Here is a 19,950-nt window from a genome sequence, read left to right as displayed (position 1 = left end):
AATTCTATGAAAACGTGCACTTTTGTTCAATCTACTGTATACAGCATGGCTACTGACCAAAAAAAAAACAATTGTACCATAACTTTTGAAAAAGCATTTCCTGTTTGTGGTTCTGAATTTGCTTCTGGATTATATAAATCTTTTTGTGCCAATTGCAATAAAAACAGTAACAAAAACAAGTTGCATAAATGCAAAAGGCCAGAAATGTGTTGAACTGTGATCACTATGTATTTACAGAAATCCAACTACAATAGGCACACCACATCCTTTCATATTCCAACTCAAATTAAAGCTGCAGTACATTTTTATATATAAAATATACATATAAATTCAAGTTAACTGGATTTCTGTTGTGCATAGCAACAACTAAGTACAATGAGCAAGAATACAATCCAAGGTCAAGAACAACTACCACTCACATCATTTGAGTTCCAGCTTTAGGAATCACAATTTTGTAGCGAAGGCTATATACCATTTTTCACTGACATTTGTAATCCAACATTCAAGCTTACTGCTCTAAAACACAACTGTAGCTCTTTCAAAACTTGCACTAAATATGATCCATGAATGGATTATTTACACATTTAAACTCCAAATGCATATAACAGCAGCTTCTGTAGCTGACAAAAGATTACTGTTCATAATATGTTTTGCCCAGCACTGAAAAAAACGAGGTCTACAAATAAACATATTCATTGCAGCAGCTTTTTCGGGAGAAGAGAGTGCGAGCGAGTGAGCAGCTGGGAAGGTCAGTTTAAAGTAAACTTAATTTCCTTTTGTTTTCGGCGGAGACCAGGGGGCTGCTGGGTAAGTAAAACCCAATATATTTGGGCCGTTTAAAATAACTTGCCTTTCACTGCAGCAGCTTTTTCGGGAGCAGAGAGTGCGAGCGAGTGAGCAGCTGGGAAGGTCAGTTTAAAGTAAACTTCATTTCCTTTTGTTTTCATCGGAGACCAGGGGGCTGCTGGGTAAGTAAAAACCTATATATTTGGGCCGTTTAAAAAAACTTGCCTTTCATTGCAGCAGCTTTTTCGGGAGCAGAGAGTGCGAGCGAGTGAGCAGCTGGGAAGGTCAGTTTAAAGTAAACTTAATTTCCTTTTGTTTTCGGCGGAGACCAGGGGGCTGCTGGGTAAGTAAAACCCTATATATTTGCGCCGTTTCTGATGGCTGATGTCCCTGACTCCTTCACGTGCAGGAAGTGTGTCCAGCTGCAGCTCGTTAGACCGCATGACGGCTCTGGAGCTGCGGATGGACTCACTTTGGAGCACCCGCGATGCTGAGGAGGTCGTGGATAGCACGTTTAGCGAATTGGTCACACCGCAGATTAGGATTGCTGAGGGAGAAAGGGAATGGGTGACCAAAAGGCAGAGAAAGAGCAGGAAGGCAGTGCAGGTGTCCCCTGCGGTCATCTCCCTCCAAAACAGGTATACCGTTTTGGATACTGTTGAGGGAGATGGCTCACCAGGGGAAGGCAGCAGTAGCCAGGTTCATGGCACCGTGGCTGGCTCTGCTGTTCAGAAGGGCGGGAAAAAGAGTGTAAGGGCTATAGTCATAGGGGATTCGATTGTAAGGGGAGTAGATAGGCAATTCTGTGGTCGAAAACGAGACTCCCGAATGGTATGTTGCCTCCCAGGTGCACGGGTCAGGGATGTCTCAGATCGGCTGTAGAACATTCTGAAGGGGGAGGGTGAACAGCCAGTTGTCGTTGTGCACATAGGCACCAATGATATAGGTAAAAAACAGGATGAGGTCCAACAAGCAGAATTTAGGGAGATTGGAGCCAAGTTAAAAAGTAGGACCTCAGAGGTAGTAATCTCAGGATTGCTACCAGTGCCACATGATAATCAGAGTAGAAATGAAAGAATAGTCCAGATGAATGCGTGGCTTGAGAGATGGTGCAGGAGGGAGGGGTTCAGATTTTTGGGACATTGGGACCGGTTCTGGGGGAGGTGGGACTATTACAAATTGGATGGTCTACACCTGGGCTGGACTGGAACCAATGTCCTTGGGCATGATTGGCAACTAAATATCCCAGGATACCGATGCTTCAGGCGGGATAGAGAGGGAGGTAAAAGGGGTGGAGGAGTTGCATTACTGGTCAAAGAGGATATCACAGCTGTGCTGAAGGAAGGCACTATGGAGGACTCGAGCTGTGAGGCAATATGGGCAGAACTCAGAAATAGGAAGGGTGCGGTAACAATGTTGGGGCTGTACTACAGGCCTCCCAACAGCGAGCGTGAGATAGAGGTACAAATATGTCAACAGATTATGGAAAGCTGTAGGAGCAACAGGGTGGTGGTGATGGGAGATTTTAATTTTCCCAACATTGACTGGGATTCACTTAGTGTTAGAGGTCTAGATGGAGCAGAATTTGTAAGGAGCATCCAGGAGGGTTTTCTAGAGCAGTATGTAAATAGTCCAACTCGGGAAGGGGCCATACTGGACCTGGTGTTGGGGAATGAGCCGGGCCAGGTGGTTGAAGTTTCAGTAGGGGACTACTTTGGGAATAGTGATCACAATTCCGTAAGTTTTAGAATACTCATGGACAAAGACGAGAGTGGTCCTAAAGGAAGAGTGCTAAATTGGGGGAAGGCCAACTATACCAAAATTCGGCAGGAACTGATGAATGTAGATTGGGAGCAGCTGTTTGAAGGTAAATCCACATTTGATATGTGGGAGGCTTTTAAAGAGAGGTTGATTAGCGTGCAGGAGAGACATGTTCCTGTGAAAATGAGGGGTAGAAATGGCAAGATTAGGGAACCATGGATGACAGGTGAAATTGTGAGACTAGCTAAGAGGAAAAAGGAAGCATACATAAGGTCTAGGCGGCTGAAGAAAGACAAAGCTTTGAAAGAATATCGGGATTGTAGGCGCAATCTGAAACGAGGAATTAAGAGGGCTAAAAGGGGTCATGAAATATCTTTAGCAAACAGGGTTAAGGAAAATCCCAAAGCCTTTTATTCATATATAAGGAGCAAGAGGGTAACTAGAGAAAGGATTGGCCCAGTCAAGGACAAAGGAGGAAGGTTATGCGTGGAGTCAGAGAAAATGGGTGAGATTCTAAATGAGTACTTTGCATCGGTATTCACTGAGGAGAGGGACATGACGGATGTTGAGGTTAGGGACAGATGTTTGATTACTCTAGGTCAAGTCGGCATAAGGAGGGAGGAAGTGTTGGGTATTCTAAAAGGCATTAAGGTGGACAAGTCCCCAGGTCCGGATGGGATCTATCCCAGGTTACTGTGGGAAGTGAGAGAGGAAATAGTTGGGGCCTTAACAGATATCTTTGCAACTTCCTTAAACACGGGTGAGGTCCCGGAGGACTGGAGAATTGCTAATGTTGTCCCCTTGTTTAAGAAGGGTAGCAGGGATAATCCAGGTAATTATAGACCGGTGAGCCTGATGTCCGTGGTAGGGAAGCTGCTGGAGAAGATACTGAGGGATAGGATCCATTCCCATCTGGAAGAAAATGGGCTTATCAGTGATAGGCAACATGGTTTTGTGCAGGGAAGGTCATGTCTTACCAACTTAATAGAATTCTTTGAGGAAGTGACAAAGTTGGTTGATGAGGGAAGGGCTGTAGATGTCGTATACATGGACTTCAGTAAGGCGTTTGATAAGGTTCCCCATGGTAGGCTGATGGAGAAAGTGAAGGCGCATGGGGTCCAAGGTGTACTGGCTAGATGGATAAAGAACTGGCTGGGCAACAGGAGACAAAGAGTAGCAGTGGAAGGGAGTTTCTCAAAATGGAGACATGTAACCAGTGGTGTTCCACAGGGATCCGTGCTGGGACCACTGTTGTTTGTGATATACATAAATGATTTGGAGGAAAGTATAGGTGGTCTGATTAGCAAGTTTGCAGATGACACTAAGATTGGTGGAGTAGCAGATAGTGAAGGGGACTGTCAGAGAATACAGCAGAATATGGATAGACTGGAGAGTTGGGCAGAGAAATGGCAGATGGAGTTCAATCAGGGCAAATGCGAGGTGATGCATTTTGGAAGATCCAATTCAAGAGTGAACTACACAGTAAATGGAAAGGTTCTGGGGAAAATTGATGTACAGAGAGATTTGGGTGTTCAGGTCCATTGTTCCCTGAAGGTGGCAACGCAGGTCAATAGAGTGGTCAAGAAGGCATACGGCATGCTTTCCTTCATCGGACGGGGTATTGAGTACAAGAGTTGGCAGGTCATGTTACAGTTGTATAGGACTTTGGTTCGGCCACATTTGGAATACTGCGTGCAGTTCTGGTCGCCACATTACCAAAAGGATGTGGATGCTTTGGAGAGGGTGCAGAGGAGGTTCACCAGGATGTTGCCTGGGCTGGAGGGTGCTAGCTATGAAGAGAGGTTGAGTAGATTAGGATTATTTTCATTGGAAAGACGGAGGTTGAGGGGGGACCTGATTGAGGTGTACAAAATCATGAGAGGTATAGACAGGGTGGATAGCAAGAAGCTTTTTCCCAGAGTGGGGGATTCAATTACTAGGGGACACGAGTTCAAAGGGAAAGGGGAAAAGTTTAGGGGGGATATGTGTGGAAAGTTCTTTACGCAGAGGGTGGTGGGTGCCTGGAACGCGTTGCCAGCGGAGGTGGTAGACGCGGGCACGATAGCGTCTTTTAAGATGTATCTAGACAGATACATGAATGGGCGGGAAGTAAAGAGATACAGACCCTTAGAAAATAGGCGACAGATTTAGATAGAGGATTTGGATCGGCGTAGGCTTGGAGGGCCGAAGGGCCTGTTCCTGTGCTGTGATTTTCTTTGTTCTTTGTATCTTCTGGATCTACTTGGAGTAAATGGCAGGGGGGGCGGGGGAGGGGTGGTGGTGGGAAGAGAGAGAAGGGGGTGAATTTCTATGCTGTTTCACACTTTAACAGTGCTGGAATGATGCGGACAATTTTTTTTTTTAACTGAGAATGCTCATGGGTAAGATGTTTCTGGCACTTGCGTACCTTTAAATGGCCTCCGGAGATTCTGCGCCAGGTTAAAGTTGTTCCATGGTCTGCTTGCTCGTCATTACTAGCCTGATTTAGATGAAGCTGCATGCGAGCCAGTGGTATGGTAATTTGGAGTTTTTTGGACTTATCCACTATGCGCTCTGGTTCAGACTCGTTTCAATTAGACATAGCAACAGATCAACTGTTGAAGAGCCTGCAAATCTCTCATTAAAGATTTCTAAAGGCAGGAATTTAAAAAAAATTATTTCATGGGATGTGAGCCTCGCTGGCAAGGCGATTTGTTGCCCAACCTCTTTGCCCTTGAGAAGGTGGTGGTGAGCCACCTTCTTGAACTGCTGCAGTCCGTCTGGTGTAGGTACACCCAGTGCTGTTAGGAAGAGACTGAAAGGTTTTTGGCCCAGTGAAGTGAAGCAAATGCGATACAGACCCACATCAGGATGATGCGTGCCTTGGATGGGAATTTGTAGGTGGTGGTGTTCCCAAGTGTCTGCTGCCCTTGTGGTCGAGGTCGTGGGTTTGGAAGGTGCTGTCGAAGGAGGCTTAGCGAGTTGCTGCAGTGCATCTTGTGGTCCGGTGGTGGAGGGAGTGAATGTTTAAGGTGATGGATGGGGTGACGATCAAATGGGCTGCTTTGTCCTGGCTGATGTTGAGCTTCTTGAGTGTTTTTGGAGCTGCACTCATCCAGTTAAGTGGAAAATATTCCACCACACTCCTGCCTTATGCCTTGGAAATGGTGGACAGGCTTTAGGGAGTCAGGAGGTGGGTTACTCGATGCAGAATTCCCAACCTCTGACCTGATCTTGTAGCCACAGTATTGATATGGCTGGTCCAGTTCAGTTTCTGGTCAATGGTAACCCCTGTTGATGAAATGTTTTTAAAGCATTATTTTTTGCATTCTGTCTCTAACCAACTGCAGGTGCTTCTGACTCCTTAGCAAAAGGAGTGAGTGGAGAGTGGAGGGCTGATTCCAAGAGCTGAATCAGAGTATGGAGCCACTGCTGTCTGCATCTCTGGACAGTACTTCTGGGCGGCCTGGTCTCGCCTCCCAGGGTAGGGTGGGGGCAGGGAACAGCTGGAGGCTGCTGTCCTGAGGGAGTGCAGCATCATGTAGCTACAAATCCTGGGTGGCTTGGTCTTTTTCATCCTCTTCATCATACTCATCCTCCAGTGCTATTCGTTGTTGTGGTGGATCTGCCAGACAGGTATATGGAAGCAAAGAATGAGTGAGCAGCACTCCCTTGGGATTGAAGAAGCAAAGAAGGGGATAGAAGACTGTGCCAGTGTGGTACTTCACTGGGGTGCCAGGGTGACACTACAGGTGCTGAGTCAGAAAATTGGCACCAGCAAGGTTATGAAAGGCACTGGTTGCATTTTAGAAGAGCTCCAAGGTTTCCAGCTCCTCCTGGTCCCTCAGGACACTTAAAAAAAAATCCACTTACCTTTTGCAACTAGGCATCTTCAGGCCTCAGCTCCTCTTGCAGTCATGTTGGTCTGGCAGAGAAGTCACAAGGGCTTCCACTGCACAGTTCTCATGGTTGAATCTGCAGTCAGATCCCAATGATGCAAGCGGAGCTCGATCTGTATATTTCAAGAAGAAGCTTGCTGCCTTCCAGTGAATGTTCCTCTTGCCCACTAAGAAGAACAGCTTAAAGTCATAGCCAGCAGAAAAGTAGAGGATTTGGGCTGCCAAGTCACATGGCCCATTATAATGGCCTGACAGCCCATTTTCCAGCAGGAAAGCATGGTTAAAATTTAGCCCTGACATTATAGATCCCTGTCAAAGTATTTCTCTTATAACGAGGTATTAAACTCAACTTCATTTAACACTCAAAACAGTTCTGCAAGATGTCATTTCTTAAGCTTTGAAACCCCTTAATTGTTGACTTACTGATTATTTAACTGGGCAGTAACATTTACACTATCTGCCATTAATTTGCAGTCCTAAATGCAGTAAGTAGTAATAATGCCTAAATTTGATTTAATGTCTAAAAACCAATTGGCCACTGCGCATTAATAGTGAGCAAACACTATCACACTTGCATCCTAAATAATATATCTTTAAAATCATTCCTGAGACCTGGGGCTGGATTTTCAAAGCACTTTGAGGGAGAGCATGGGTGCGGGTGCGAATTAAAGACTGCGTTTTCGAAAGGTATCTCTGGATCCCGACGCCTCTGGAATGCGTTACAATTTTCTAAGACAGACTGGGTGGTGGGGAGCCGGGAACTCTGTTGACTCCAACTAACAGCCTGTTAAGCTCCTGGAGCAGCTTATTATCGAGTTGGGAAGGACCAGAAGGGAATTTTCAAAGAGAAAAGAAAGGAGCAAAAGGTCTGGTGCACATAAGTGATTAGCTGTCAGGAGCAATGTGGTCGAACATTGGTTGATGTTGATAATTATTCAAAGAAATTGAAAAAAAGTGTGATTGAAACATTGCACTTTACCTGCCTCCAACTTCACCATTTGGCCATCTGTTTGCACCATAACACTGCTGGCCCACTGATCTGCTGCCTGCACCACTCTGCAAGGCAATGGCGAACCCTCTCATGGCTGCTGTCCGCCTTTCAACATTGCAGTCAGGAGCCACTTCTCACCTCTATGCTGGTCCCGGCACCGCTGACTGTGTGACACACTTCCCCCGGCCCAATTAGATCATTTGCATTTGAAGATAGCATCGCGTCAGGTGGGGTTGGGACCTGGAAATTATCGGGACGTCAGGGTTCCGACCCCGGAATGAAATTCCAGCCCTTGATATCTGAGTTAGCAGGAATGATATTTCTATCTGAAATTGGAATACTGAGCAGTTTTATATTTATTGCAATCAGTAAATACCATCAAAACTGTGCATGCTATGTTGTTAGGTACAAACACTTGTTTGCTTAAAGCTAAATATATTGAAACAGAAAGTGGCGTTTGGTTCACTGTCATTTGTTTTATTGTTGGTGAATGCACCACTTCATTGGAGTGTTGGTATTCTATTGTGTAGAATAACCAAGATCAAATTTTTCATTCTATAATTGAACTGAGCTTTTAAGAATAGAATGCAAGCTATTCGAACTTTCAAACATCAGTTCTTATATGGAACAATTGCCCTGTATGATTGAGCTATTTGACTTTCCAATGGGGGATGTCACAGAGAAATGCATGTGAACTGTCATGTGAAAATAAGTGTTCTCCAGGGAGAATACAAAACTGACTTCCTCATGGCCTTTCAACGAAACAATTTAATAATTATCTCAAAACGTCTCTTACAATATCAGGTAAACTTACAGTGCAGTGCTTAAAAAGGCAATGACAGAGTCCTGGCTCTATAGAAACTTTCTTTTCAACTTGGAAACAAAGTTTTCTCTGAGGTTAATATTTTTTAAACTGTTCAAACACCATCCAAAACTGAGCAATTGTCCCATTATGATTTATCCCCAGTTCCAAATAGGCCAAATAAGAGGTTAGAGGGATGGGAATGAAATACATGGAACTACAATCAAGTAATAGGGAAGACTAATAAAATGCAGGTAACCAGATTTTCTTCTTCAAATATTTATCCTTCCGCATACCTTGAGGAAAATAATACCAAAAATGTAAGTTAACGGCAAGTTGATGTTCAAGTCTGCCTTAATAGGCCTAGATCCCGAAAAGGGAATTTTCGTTAGATGGGTTTAGACTCTAGAATGAGTTTACACTGCATTACAAATGACGTCTAGAAGACCTTTAACTGTCGTGCTGGAGAGAAATGAGCTTTCACGTTATCTGGGGTTGCTAACCTGCCAATTTGTATATATTCCACAACAAACTGTTTGCTAATAAGATTATTTAAATTGTTACTGCCAACTTGAACTGGCTAGATTTATGTAAATCTTGAGCCTTAATGGTGCAATATTCTAAGGATCTAGAGATATCCATAATGTCAATTTCATTGTTGATCTCAATGTAGTGGAGAAGAATATTGCCATCATGATTGCTTAAATTGGAATTCTGAGGCAATTTTGAAAAAAAAACTGAAATGAGGTCTAAAAATATCCCAACCCAATTGCCAAATGAAATACGGCTGTTGTACTTGAAACATTTAAATTTAAGCTCACTGATCCAGCATGTTTAAACAGACAAAACTAGGCCAAACTGACAAGAGCAAAAGTATACTAAACTGATAGGGAGAAAGTTTTGATAATGATGTTGAAAGACTGATAAAAAAGCTTCATCATGTAACCCATCAAAATAAGACTCACACCTATTGTGTGGAAGTTATCATCAAATTGTTGCAGAGATTTTTAAAATTATCACACAGAAACAGATGATGAACATTCAAATACTGCAGCGAACAATTTCCATATAAAATTGGTGGTGATGGACTATGAGCAGTAGGCATTCCTATTAAGCATAAAAATGTGTAAATTAAACCATCTAATTGAATTGGACCCATTTGTCACAAACTCCCACCCTCCTTATCTATAATCTTCAAAACAATCAAGGGATTTATGATAAACTCAACTAAACAAAAAGTTCAACTATCTTCAATAATAATTTATTTTGGAAATTATGCACACTAAATGCAAGATAGGAAGATCCTTTCCACATCCATCCTGTCAAGACCCCTCAGGATCTTATATGTTTCAATCAAATCGTCTCTTACTCTTCTAAATTCCAGCGGATACAAGCCTGTCCAACCTTTCCTCATAAGACAACCCGCCCATACCAATACTAGTCTAATAAATCTTCTCTGAACTGCTTGCAAAGCATCAACATCCTTCCTCAAATAAGGAGACCAATATTGTACACAGTACTCCAGATGTGGTCTCATCAATACCCTGTATAACTGAAGCATAACCTCCCTACTTTTGTATTCAATTTCCCTCGCAATAAACGTTAACATTCTATTAGCTTTCCTAATTACTTGCTGTACCTGCATACTAACCTTTTGCCATTCATGCACTAGGACACCCAGATCCCTCTGCATCTCAGAGCTCTGCAATGATAATGCAATGACATTATAAAAATACTAAATTAGCCAGCAACACCATTGGAATTCAGAACACAATGCAGTTTGTAGATTCAGAGGAATTCTGTGGAGATTAATGGATTGAAATATTGAACTGACTCTTGGGATTATTAGTGATGTTTGAAAACATTAAATTACAAGAACAAAATTTTCTCCCGTCTCTACTCTAATAATTTTTGTCCTTCTAAAACAAGACAGCATTCCACATTAGCATTCTACATTCCATATGTGGAAAGCTAATATTCTTTCTCAATGCCAGACCTACCAAGAATATTGCAGTTAAATGAGAGGTTCACCTGGGAACAACAAACCTACTTGATTATTAAATACAGATATTTGGTTGATAATCAATGGTCTATTAGGGTTTTTCACCAATCCAACTACTGATACCATCCTCTAGAAATGAATAAAAACCATTTTGATTGGATTAACAGATTTATATTCCACTAATGAGTCAAAACAACCTGTGAAACATTCACTATGGTTTTCACTGATAACTTAAACATTCCTCTATTTAGCAAGTGAGCAATTGAGAATGATCATAACAAGATCAACCAATGTCCAACGAGACATGCAACATTTTGAGGAATTTTGACTAACCTCCAGAACTAGCCAACTAGTTCAAAGCTTTGATGTTTCACCTCCATCTAAGAACATACTAAGTTTTTCATCAGTTATCATTCTGCATAGAAATCAGCAGGAAGGAAATTCTGGGTACAAAATCCTGTCTACATTAGTGAAAGTTGGTAGACCATCCCTAAAACCATTTGGAAGCGAACTAATGTTAAAAAATAAATCTATGCAGTCTTTGTAGCTACAGTTACAGGCAAAGACAGATGAAATGAGGAGACATTCATACAAATATCTCAGGTATTTTTTGTATTATGTTCCACCGAAAGAAAACTGAGAAATTTAATAAAATATTGAGAGAGCTCTTCCTGGTTAGAAAATACTTATGGAATTTTTGCCTCTTCAAGGAGATTCATGGTGTGACTGGCAGGAGGGGCAGAAGAGGGTGATGTTGTATAAGAGGGGAACAAAGAGAAAGAAAGGGAAGTTGAAAGAAAGTGAGAGAGAAAGAAAAAAGAAAGGAACAGGGGAAAAGGATGAGAAAGGAAAGAAAGAGAGAAAGAGGGAAGAAGGGAGTAGAGAGCAAGAACACGTCAGTGAGTGGAAGACAAAAGGAGGAATGGGGACAAGGGTGAGAAGAAGAGCAATTGGAAAGAGCAGAAAGAGAAAGGGATGGATTAGCAGAAGACAGACAGAGAAGTGGCAAGAGCTAGAGATAAGAAGAGTGAGAGATGTGTAAGCACTGGGGTGAGGTGAATTAGAGTGAGGGGAAGGAGTGATGGGGAGAAGGAGGAGATAAGAGAGAGTTAAGAGCGGTGAAAGTGTGTTGAGGGACAGAGAGAAATGGGGATATGAGAGATAAAGATGAGTGGAATGAGAGAGAGAGATAGAGAAAGAGAAAATTTGAAGATGAAAAAGAGAGGAGGATTTTTTTTTTAATTTGTTCATGGGATTTTGGGCATCGCTGGCCAGGCCAGCATTATTACCCATCCCTAATTGCCCTTGAGAAGGTGGTGGTGAGCTGCCTTCTTTAACCGCTGCAGACAGTGTGCTGTAGGTACACCAGCGAGTTCCAGGATTTTGATCCAGCGAAGGAATGGTGATTTAGTTCCACATCAGGATGGTGTGTAGCTTAGAGGGGAACTTGCAGGTGGTGGTGTTCCCATGCATTTGCTGCCCTTGCCCTTCTAGGTGGAAGGTGCTGTCTAAGGAGCCTTGGTGCGTCGCTGCAGTGCATCTTGTATATGGTACACACTGCAGCCATTGTTCGTCCGTTGTAAAGGGAGTTAATGTTTGCGAATGGGGTGCCAATCAAGCGGGCGGCTTTGTCCTGAATGGTGTCAAGCTTCTTGAGCGTTGTTGGAGCTGCACCCATCATACTCCTGACCTGTGTCTTGTTAGGTGGACAGGCTTTGGGGACTCAGGAGGTCAGTTACTCGCCACAGGATTTCAAGCCTCTGACCTGCTCTTGTAGCCATGGTATTTATATGGCTACTCCAGATCAGTTTCTGGTCAATGGTAACACCTAGGCTGTTGATTGTGGGGGATTCAGCGATGGTAATGCCATTGAATGTCAAGGGGAGATGGTTAGATTCTCCCTTGTTGGAGATGGTCATTGCCTGGCACTTGTGTGGCGCGAATGTTACTTGCCACTTATCAGCCCAAGCCTGGATATTGTCCGGGTCTTGCTGCATTTCTACATGGACCGCTTCAGTATCTGGAGACTTACGTATGATGCTGAACATTATGCAGTCATCAGTGAACATCCCTTTTGACCTTATGATTGAAGGAAGGTCATTGATGAAGCAGCTGAAGATGGTTGGGCCTAGGACACTACCCTGAGGAACTCCTGCAGTGATGTCCTGGAGCTCAGATGATTGACCTCCAACAACCACAACCGTCTTCCTTTGCACTAGGTATGACTCCAATCAGCAGAGAGTATTCCCCTCGATTCCCATTGACTCCATTTTTGCTAGGGCTCCTTGATGCCATACTCAGCCAAATGCTGCCTTGATGTCAAGGGCAGTCACTCTCGCCTCACCTCTGGAGTTCAGCTCTTTTGTCCATGTTTGAACCAAGGCTGTAATGAGGTCAGCAGCTGAGTGGACCTGGTGGAACCCAAACTGAGCGGCACTGAGCAGGTTATTGCTACGCAAGTGCCGCTTGATGGCACTGTTGACGACACCTTCCATCACTTTATTGATGATTGGGGGGAGTAGACTGATAGGGCGGCAATTGGCTGGGTTGGATTTGTCCTGCTTTTTGTGTACAGTACATAACTGAGCAATTTTGCACATTGCCGGGTAGATGCCAGTGTTGTAGCTGTACTGGAACAGTTTGGCCAAGGGCAAGGCAAGTTCTGGAGCACAGGTCTCCAGTACTATTGCCGGAATATCATCAGAGCCCATAACCTTTGCAGTATCCAGTGCCTTCAGTCATTTCTTCATATCGTGAAGAGTGAATCGAATTGGCTGAAGACTGGCATCTGTGATGCTGGGGACTTCAGGGGGAGGCTGAGATGGATTATCAACTCGGCACTTCTGGCTGAAGATTGTTGCAAATGCAAATTATTGTTTGCACTGATGTGCTGGGCCATGTTTGACCTGATGACATGAGACTTCATGGGGTCCGAAGCTGATGTTGTTGACTCCTGGGGCAACTCCTTCCCGACTGTGCCGCCACCTCTGCTGAGTCTGTTCTGGTGGTGGAACAGGACATACGCGGGGATGGGGATGGCGGTGCCTGGGACATTGTCTGTAAGGTATGACTTGGTGAGAATGACTACGTTAGGCTGTTGCTTGATTAGTCTGTGGGACAGCTCTCCCAACTTTGGCACAAGCCCCAGATGTTCGTAAGGAGGACTTTGCCAGATTGACAGGGCCGGGTTTGCCGTTATTTCTGGTGCCTAGGTTGATGCTGGGTGGTCCATCCGGTTTCATTCCTTATTGACTTCGTAGTACAGATACAATTGAGTGGCTTGCTAGGCCATTTCAGAGGGCAGTTAAGAGTCAACCACATTGCTGTGGATCTGGTGTCACATGTAGGCCAGACCAGGAAAGGACAGCAGATTTCTTTCCCTAAAGGACATTAGTGAACCAGGTGGGTTTTTACAACAAATGACAATGGTTTCATGGCCATCATTAGATTAGCATTTAATTCCAAATGTATTAATTAAATTCAAATTCCACCTTCTGCCGTGGTGGGATTTGAACCCATTTCCCCAGAGCAATACCCTAGGGTTTTGGGTTACTAGTCCAGTTACAATACCTCTACACCACTGCCTCCCCTTGTGAGAGCAATGTATTGAGAGAGAGGCAGCGACCAAATCTGGACTTCTGACCTCCATAAGTCCTTCACTCCTTCAGCATTAGCTCAGTCTTTGGTCGTGCTTGATTCTTGTCTAGTGCTCATGTAATAGTACCTATATATGCTGTACCTTTTATTATTTGAGACCAATCTCCACTTTTATAAATTACTGACAAAATATCTCAAACTAAATTTATTTCAAATGAAGGCAGGTAGTCTCACAGATCATGTGGGAAATCTACTCAGAGACGAAAGTAAGTTAGACATTTCATGTGAATATTCTATGTCATTTTTTGTAAATTATGGCAGTATGTATGTATAGAAGTAGCATGTAGGTATACGAGAGGCAGATGTGGAACAATTATTGGAGACAGATGTAAAAAGCGAATCATACCAAAAACATTAGTAGAACAAAGTGGTTAGTCACTGGGCCGTAATACAATACATTTTAAGCTGGAAGGAATTCAGAGAGGAGATAGAAGAGGCTTTGGTCATAATTTGTCAAATCTCCTTAAATATGCAAATTGTGCTGATGCACTGGAGGGTAGTATGTCTGTTCCAGGAAAGAGGCATAAATTGGCTGACTATATACCAGTTAGTCTATCGGCTATCAAACTCTTAGCATCGATAATCCAAGGTCATATTAGTGCATATTTGGAATAAATAGGTTAATCAGGGTCAGCCAGCATAAATTTGTTGAAATAAGTCATGTTTGACTGGACATAGGGCTAAAAATTCATCTGCGCAATTAATTGGACATGGGGGTTGCAATTCGCTGGAAGTAGGCAGCGTGCAAATGTCGAGCTACCACCTCAGTACCATGATCCCTGCCTGCAGCTCAGTGTGATCTGCACTCCTGGCTGGCTGCGCACATAATGAGGGGGCCTAAGAGCATGCAAAGCTAGCAAGTGTTCTAGCGCATCTCCAGATCTTAAAGGCAGTCTGTTCCTTTTAAAAGGAAGCTGCGCTGGAACAATCAAGTCTGAAAACAACTGATGCAGAAACAAATATTCAAGGTGAAGGAAAATGGAGCACCAGCCAGCAAGAGGGCTCCAAGATTCACTGATGCCACTCTGGAGGCACTGGTGATGGGAGGCCATGTTTCCTCAGGGGATGGCCAGGAGACCCTCAGGGCATTTCCTCAGAAGGGAGTGGCAGCAGGTGGTCTGGGAGGTCAAAGCCTGGAGTCTGCCCCGAAGAGCTGGTAGCATACAAAAAGAAGTTTAATGACCTCACATGCGTGATCAAGGCCAATGAAAGCATCCTTATATCATCTCTCATATACACCAGGCACAGCCACCCCATGATTCACCCAACAGCAACATCACCCAGGCAGAAAGGCACAAATCACTGGCATTCTGCCCTCTCTCTTACAGGAGAAGGGCACATATAACAGGAGGGAGTGACAGAAGATGGCAGGGGGCCACGACTACATCCACTCACCCCGACCGAGGAGATGGTAATCCACAACATGGGGCTGGCAGCAACAGAACCCATGACATCTGGTGCTGCTTAGAACATTTGAAGATGAGGGTGAATTACAGCCTTATGCCTCTTCTTAACTCCCTCTTCAGCCTCATCCTGAGATCTACCAGATAGTGTAAGCATGAACCCTCTGCTTTGCTGCTCACCACCCCTCTCCCACCGCAACCCTCCCCTTCTTCCTGTATGTTTTCAGATACCCAAGATCTGCTGCCTGGCTAGCCTCAATACCTCCAGGACAATGACAGTGGCAAGCTCACACAACTGGTTAGGAAGCACGATCACTTGATCTGATAATCCGAGCCACCAACTTAGATACTGACACTGCGTGTAGCCGATAGGATAGTTTATGAGTTGGGATCAGCATTTGCTAGGTCATCGGGGATGTGTGGGCTGCATTCAAGCCAGGGGTGAGAAGGGGAAAGGATAACTAATGCATATACCAGCTCAGCAGAGGGCGAGGTCACACACGAGTCCTGCTGCAGGGGGCTCAGATGAGGAATTTAATGAGGCAGCATACAGGAAAAGGCTGATGACAATGCACACCGAGACGCTTGGCGCATTGGCCAAGCCTGCCACAGAGTCTCCATCTCTGTTAAAGAGCATGGAACAGTCCAGCTTCAACGTTGTATAGGGCATTGTGCAGAGCTTAGAGCTCATCCTTTCCACCTTGGAATGTTGGCCAAATCCATGACAGCAATAGCAGACCTGAACATGATGGATCATCTGGTGGCGCTGTCTCAGCTTCCACTGCAGCACAGGCAGAAGCCAGCCAATGTCTCAGTGCTGCAGTGGAAGCTCAGAATGAGGTCATGAGATCCATGCTTGGTGCCACGCAGGCTCAGACCGCTGCCATCATTGCTGCTCAAAGAGGCATGCAAGCTCAGACAGCAGTCCAACATCTGTCCTTCTGTTGTTTGCTATGATTGCGGTGCCATCTCGTGGGAGCAGTAGTGGCACAGTAGATACAAACCTGTTGTCCTCTCTCAGACTGACAGCATTTGTGCTCCCACCACTGACACTCCACTGGTGTCCGTGCTAGTGCTTCTCAACCATGACTGCTACCACACGAGGTGGTGCAGTCCGAAGCTAGCCCTCAAGGCCCACAGCTATTTGTTTTGAAAGGTCATCAGCAGTCTCTTCCACTACAAGTCAGTAGCCTTCAAACAGCCATGAAGCAGCCCGTGGGGTAGCACTGCATAAGAGCCCTGGGACAGCTGTTTTTCAGTTAGTTTTCCTAAAGTACAGAAGCAGGACTTCCTCAGTGCTGCTTCGCCTGCAGTGAGTGCTGCTTTAGTGCACAGTGTAAAGTGGGAGTTTGGTGAATGAGGGAGTTAGGTGAGGGAGGTGCTCCTTTCTTTCTTTTTCTACCTTTTGTCAGCCTCTAGTGTCTGGCTCTTACTTTGGTATAGGGGAAGAAGCTGATTGGTGAGTAACTGATAAGTTATTCTACTTATTCCAATTGTAATAAATAGTTTTTAAAGTTGCAAAAAGTGGCAGATCAGCTTGGCCAAGTGGAATATAATCCTGCGGTATGTGGGAAGTCATGGACGCACCATGGGTCCTAGACGAACACATCTGCAGGATGTGTCACCGGCTGCAGAAGCTTGAACTTGGTGTTTCGGAACTCGAGCAGCGGCTGGAGTCATTGTTGTGCATCCCCGAGGCTAAGGACTAGGTAGATAGCACATTTAGGGAGGTGGTCACATCGCAGGTTCTGAATATGCAGGCAGACAGTGAACGGATGACCGTCATTCAGTCTAAGAGGACCAGGCAGGTAGTGCAGGAAACTCCCGAATCCATCTTGCTTGCTCATCAGTTTTCCTTTTTGGATACTGGTGAGGGCAATGGTTCCTCAGAGGAGTGCAGCCAGAGCAAAGTCTGTGGCACCACAGGTGGCTCAGCTGCACAGGAGGAGGGGGGGGGGGGGGGGAAGAAGAGTGTAAGAGCAATAGTGATAGCGGATTCGATAGTTGGGGGATCAGACAGGCATTTCTGTGGCAGTAAACGTGACTCCAGGATAGCGTGCTGCCTCTCTGGTGTGGTGAAAGTCAAGGATGTCATGGAGCAGCTACAGGACATCCTTCTGGGGGAGGGTGAACAGCCAGAGGTCGTGGTCCACATCAGTACCAATGACATAGGTAGGAAGAGGGATGAGCCCCTGAAAGCAGATCTTAGGGAGTTAGGAAGAAAATTAAAAAACAGGACCTCCAAAGAAGTAATCTCAGGATTACTCCCAGTGCTACATGCTAGTAAGCACAGGAATAGGAGGACTGATTGATTGAACACGTGGCTGAAGAACTGGTGTAGGAGGAGGGGCATCAGTTTCTGAGGCATTGAGACCGGTTCTGGGGCAGGTAGAATCTGTACAAGGTGGATGGATTCCATCTTAACAGGGCCGGAAATAGTATCCTCGCAGAGAGATTTGATAGTGCTGTTGGGGAGGTTTAAATTAGCTTGTCAGGGGGAAGGGAACCTGAGGGGTAGTTCAAATTGGAAGGAAGTAAAGCTGGTAACACGAAGTAGAAAAGTAGCAAGCAACATTAGAAGGCAGGTGAAACAAAGGCAAGTGTCAACTAGGCTTAGAATGCAGAATAATGTCAAAAAGACAAAGTTAAGGTCACTCCATCTGAATGCACGCAACATTCACAACAAGGTGGATGACTTAAAGGCACAAATAAGAAGTAAATGGGTATGATCTAACTACCATTACAGAAATGTGGCTACAGGCTGACCAAGACTGGGAACTGAATATTCAAGGATATTCAGGAAGGACGGGAAAAAAGGAAAAGGACGTGGTGTTGTGCTGATAATAAGGGATGGGATCAGTACATTAGTAAGGGAGGATCTCAGATCAGAAGAACAAAATGTGGAATCTGTTTGGGTGGAGCTAGGAAACAGCAAGGGCAGCAAACATTGGTAGTTGTTGTTTATAGGCCACCAAACAGTGGCCGGAAATAATATCTTCGCAGAGAGATTTGCTAGCGCTGTTGGGGAGAGTTTAAATTAGCTTGTCAGTGGTAGTGTGGGGCATGGTATTAATCAGGAGATTAGAGAAGCATGTAGCATGGGTAATACAATAATCATGGGTGACTTCATTCGCACTGGGTAAACCTAATGAGCACTAATGCTGTGGAGGGCGAGTTTCTGGAGTGTGTTAGGGATGGTTTCTAGAGCAGTATGTTGCGGAACCGACCAGAGAACAGGCTATTTTAGATCTAGTATTATGTAATGAGGAAGGGCTAATTAATAATCTTGTTGCAAAAGAACCTTTAGGGATGTGACCATAATATGATAGAATTTTACATTATGTTTGAAAGTGAGGTAGTTCAATCTGAAGCTAGGGTGTTAAATTTGATAATTTAAGGTATGAGGGATAAATTGGCTGAGGTGGATTGGGAAAATACATTAAAAGGTATGACAGTACATAGGCAATGGATAGTCTTGAAAGAATTATTGCATAGTTTATAGCAACTATACATTCCTTATAGAGGCACAAAAACCCAAAACGTCAGTCAACCGTGCCTAATAAAAGAAGTTAAGGATTGTATAAGACTAAAAGAAAAGGCATATAATGTTGCCAGAAATAATAGTAAACCTGAGGATTGGGAGGATTTTAGAATACAGCAAAGGACGACTAAGAAACTGATAAAGGAAGGAAGAATAGAGTATGAATGTAAACTAGCAAAAGCCATAAAAACTGACCGTAGAAGCTTCTGCAGGTACATAAAAAGGAAACGTTTGGCAAAGACAAATGTGTATCCATTACAGGCAGAGTCAGGAGAATTTATAATGGGGAATAAAGAAATGGCAGAGAAGCTAAATGACTACTTTGTGTCCGTCTTCACTGAGGAAGATACAAGAAATCTCCCAGAATTAGAGATCCAAGGGACTAGGGAGAATGAGGAATTGAAGGAAATTAGTATTAGTAAGAAAGTTGTATTGGAGAAATTAATGGGGCTGTAGGTTGATAAGTCCCCAAGACCTGATATTCTACATCCCAAAGTGTTGAAAGAAGTAGCTATGGAGATATTGGATGCATTGGTGATCATCTTCCAAAATTCTATAGATTCTGAAATGGCTCCTGCAGATTGGAAGGTAGAAAATGCCACCCCCCTATTTAAGAAGGGAGGGAGAGAGAAAACAGGGAACTACAGACCTGTTAGCCTTACAACAGTAGTAGGTAAAATGCTAGAATTTGTTTTTTTATTCGTTCAAGGGATGCAGGCATCGCTGGCTAGGTCAGCATTTATTGCCCATCCCTAATTGCTCTTGAGAAGGAGGTGGTGAACTGCCTTCTTGTACCGCTGCAGTCCATGTGGGTAGGTACACCCACAGTGCTATTCTAAAGGATGTGATAAATGGACGCTTGGATAATAATGATCTGATTGGGCATAGTCAACATGGATTTATGAATGGGAAATCATGTTCGATGATCCTGTTGGGGTTTGTTGAGGATCGCTGGAGATAATGGTTGTGCCCTCATAATAGCAGACCACCACAAACTTGGATACCCTCTGTGGTCAGTGCTGCAGTGTTCCCCTCGAACAACCAAGGCAATGGAAGCACTGTTTGAGGAAAATGATAGCCTGCTCCATGATGTTCCAAGTGGCTTTGTGGCTCTGGTGAAAGGCCCACT

General features: G+C 44.3%; 1 protein-coding gene across 9 annotated transcripts in view; it reads right to left on the bottom strand.

The window, feature by feature from the left end:
- The window catches only part of zbtb20 (zinc finger and BTB domain containing 20), a 355,462-nt gene that overhangs the window by 155,739 nt on the left and 179,773 nt on the right, over positions 1 to 19,950 (bottom strand). Inside the window, exon 1 of one of the 9 annotated variants that reach the window (XM_068040589.1) lies at positions 9,870 to 9,908. The exons of the other annotated variants lie outside the window; for them this stretch is intronic. The gene's annotated coding sequence lies outside the window, so the exon portion shown is untranslated. Of the gene's footprint in view, positions 1 to 9,869; positions 9,909 to 19,950 lie in introns of those variants that run through there. 9 annotated transcript variants of the gene reach the window in all.

Source organism: Heterodontus francisci, chromosome 10, assembly GCF_036365525.1.
Source record: "Heterodontus francisci isolate sHetFra1 chromosome 10, sHetFra1.hap1, whole genome shotgun sequence".
NCBI classification, from domain to species: Eukaryota; Metazoa; Chordata; class Chondrichthyes; order Heterodontiformes; family Heterodontidae; genus Heterodontus; species Heterodontus francisci.
Note: the sequence above shows the minus strand (reverse complement) of the source record. Positions and strands in the feature narration are given on the sequence as shown.